The sequence below is a fragment of the Poecilia reticulata genome, chromosome 20, assembly GCF_904066995.2.
Source record: "Poecilia reticulata chromosome 20, P_reticulata-male-v2, whole genome shotgun sequence".
Taxonomy (NCBI): Eukaryota; Metazoa; Chordata; class Actinopteri; order Cyprinodontiformes; family Poeciliidae; genus Poecilia; species Poecilia reticulata.
Window position 1 is genome coordinate 2276279 of NC_088849.1, and position 2786 is coordinate 2279064.

The 2786-nt window shown below is 35.1% G+C and overlaps 1 long non-coding RNA gene across 1 annotated transcript; it reads left to right on the forward strand.

The window, feature by feature from the left end:
- Nucleotides 1–342: 342 nt before the first annotated feature.
- Nucleotides 343–2334, forward strand: LOC145549299 (uncharacterized). The gene is made up of 3 exons (XR_014085197.1): nucleotides 343–1602; nucleotides 1679–1798; nucleotides 1888–2334. It is a non-coding gene; the product is annotated as an uncharacterized LOC145549299 (long non-coding RNA).
- The last annotated feature ends 452 nt before the right edge of the window (nucleotides 2335–2786 follow it).

Sequence of the window (2786 nt, forward strand, 5' to 3'; positions counted from 1 at the left end):
AGTTATTGTTAATGGCAGAAGCAACTTTTTCCAAGTTTGGTTCAGTAATTAATTTGAATTACTTTGAGTGTGAAATGTTAGCTTTTGTTTCAATACTTTGGTAATACTTGGAAGTATAACGCTTGGCATCAGAGCTAATATTTAATATTTTCCTTTGACCTCTTGACTCTCACCCCCAAAATACTTGCACTAAAGTCACTGGGTCCATGACAGTTGAAGGGTTTTAAGATAAGAGAATTTAAATATTAATATTTTACAGTTTTTCTCAGTTTGGGTGCATTTTTCAGAACAGAATTGAAATTCTTAAAGATACCTGTTCAATCTTCAAATTACTGTGTCACTTCTGCACATTAAAAAATATGAGTTTCTCATTCCTTTCGCAAGTTTTGCTTTTGTACATCATGTAGCTGATTATGTGCACTTCTCTGCTTTTCCCCGTTGTAATTTGCTTTAATTGTGTTGATCAAAATATGTTAAACCTGTCTGTGTTGAATTCTCAACTTCCAAAACAGCATAAGTTCATTGTGTAAGTCTTAACATGCATACGTCTTAAAGTTGTCATAATGTCAATCATATTTTAATTAATTTATAATTGGTTCTTTTCTAAATCTGTCCTGAATTGGTAAATTGCTCCCAAGTGAGTCCTGAGTTTCTCTAACAGATCAATTTATGAACCATTAGCTCATCCAACGATCAACCAATTTTCTGAAACAGATTGAAGGTGCATCTGTGAACCATCAGTTGGCAACAATATGGTCTATGTAGCCAGAACACAACACAATGTTACATTTCTGAGAACTGATGAACAAGTATCTGGACAGAGTGAACAGCCAGAGAAGAAGAGGAGTGAGGCTGAGGAGGAAATAGTTGGGAGGGAAGCAGAAGAGTCAGAAGAGGCCGAGGACATCTGCCAGTTTCCTTCAGTCCAACATCAGGATATGGCTGCAACCCACAACATGATGCTGATGGAGGTTCTCCCACCCTACTGTTCATTCCTTAACCCCACTGAGGAACCTTTGTCAGCATGACGATGGAAATTAAAATGTAATTATGTAATTTCTACAGCACTGTACAGTTTTCCATGAGGAGATTGTCCTGTGGTTCATTTTCTACTTTTTTGTTCTCTGCATTTCTATCTTTTTCTTTCTGAATCACCATGGCATGATCCATCAATAAATTACAGCAAAAGCGTAAATGTGAATTTTGTAGTCTCTTCCCATGACTAATCAATTCTTGTCGTAAGTCTTATCTGTACATAGAGAAACTATAACTTATTATTTTGAGTCACTGATATGTTAACTGACAGAATTTTGAGAGCTGAACTAAGGATTTTTCAAGCAAACAAATGCTATTTTTGCTGTTTCTACAAATTGTTTTGAGAAATGCGCATACTGTTTTGTAAATGCCAACAATGACTTAAGAATTGCACCAAAAGTGACTGAGAAAAACTAACATAGCATAAATCGTCTCAGGTGTATCTATTTGTTTGCCTGTATGAAAAGTGTACACATTTACAGCTTTGTTTCTGCTAGCTTGCAGGAATTGTAACTTACATAAATGGTTGAAGACAACTTATTGGCCTTTATGAGACTCAGATAAATGGTGAGTATCTATTTCATAAATTGCCTAAAACAGTTATTTGTTTTTATTTATGTTTTTTGTTTGTGTATTTTGTCAGGTTGCAGAGAGGATCACACCTGTCGACAACAAACAAAGATTTAAGAACTACTGAATTTTCAGTCAGAAATGACCACACCGCCTGGTTGAATTACCAGTCTCCAGATGCAAGTCAACAAAGGTAAAACAAACATTTAAGCGAATGGTGCATTTATATGATGTTCATATAAATAGTGCATCTTTCTAACTTTTGCTTTGTTTGTTTTCCAGCAGAGAGAAAATACATGATTGACAACATGTGAGTCTCAATTTCAACCTGTGACTGGGAAGACTACAACCATCCTGAGCAAAGTCTGAACTCAGTGACTTGTGACTCTCAACCCAGAACAAGAATCCTTTTATCACCGGTTTTTCTTCTACAATAGGTTATCTCTTATGTGGACACATGCTGTTTTTTTTGTTTGTTTTGTTTTCCAGATCTCAGTAATACCGTGAGGAAACTGGACAGAAAATAGAATCGGTTCTATTTTTAACTGAATTTTTAAATAGAAATTGTTTCTTTAAATGGATTACTCGTAATCTGTATTTTTGTTTAATTTGAATTTATTTTCTTTATAACTTTCTGTATAGAAATGCTGACAAGTTACACTTCCTTGTGTGTTGTACTATAATTTTTATGGTAAAATTCTGGTAAGAACAGTGACCAGTGTTAAGGAAGAAATTATATAATTAAATTTAGGAAAAAAAATTCTGGCTCTGGTTCTTCCTGTTGATCCCGGGTTCTCTCGCGACCGCACGTGAGGACAGAATCACAACAATGCGTGTTGACGTCACAGAATTACAGAATTTAATCCAATCAGAAGAAAGTATAAGAACAGGAAACTGGAGAAACACAGAAACAAACATTGTTACCTGAGACAAGAAGACAGAGAAATATCAAAGACGTCCTTGGAGAAAGAGCTGGTGCAGAAGTAAAACTAAAATCAGCTTTTTCTGAATTATTTCCTTTGTGCACAAACTTTTATACCTGTAGGTGTGTTTTCCTCTTTAATGTATTCAAATAAGGCGAATCTCTACTTGACCAACTGGAAAGCAACTCTGGCACTTTTAAATTTAGAAACTCCCTGCAATTTTGTCACAAGATCAAACACCATTTCCTCCTTTTGTTA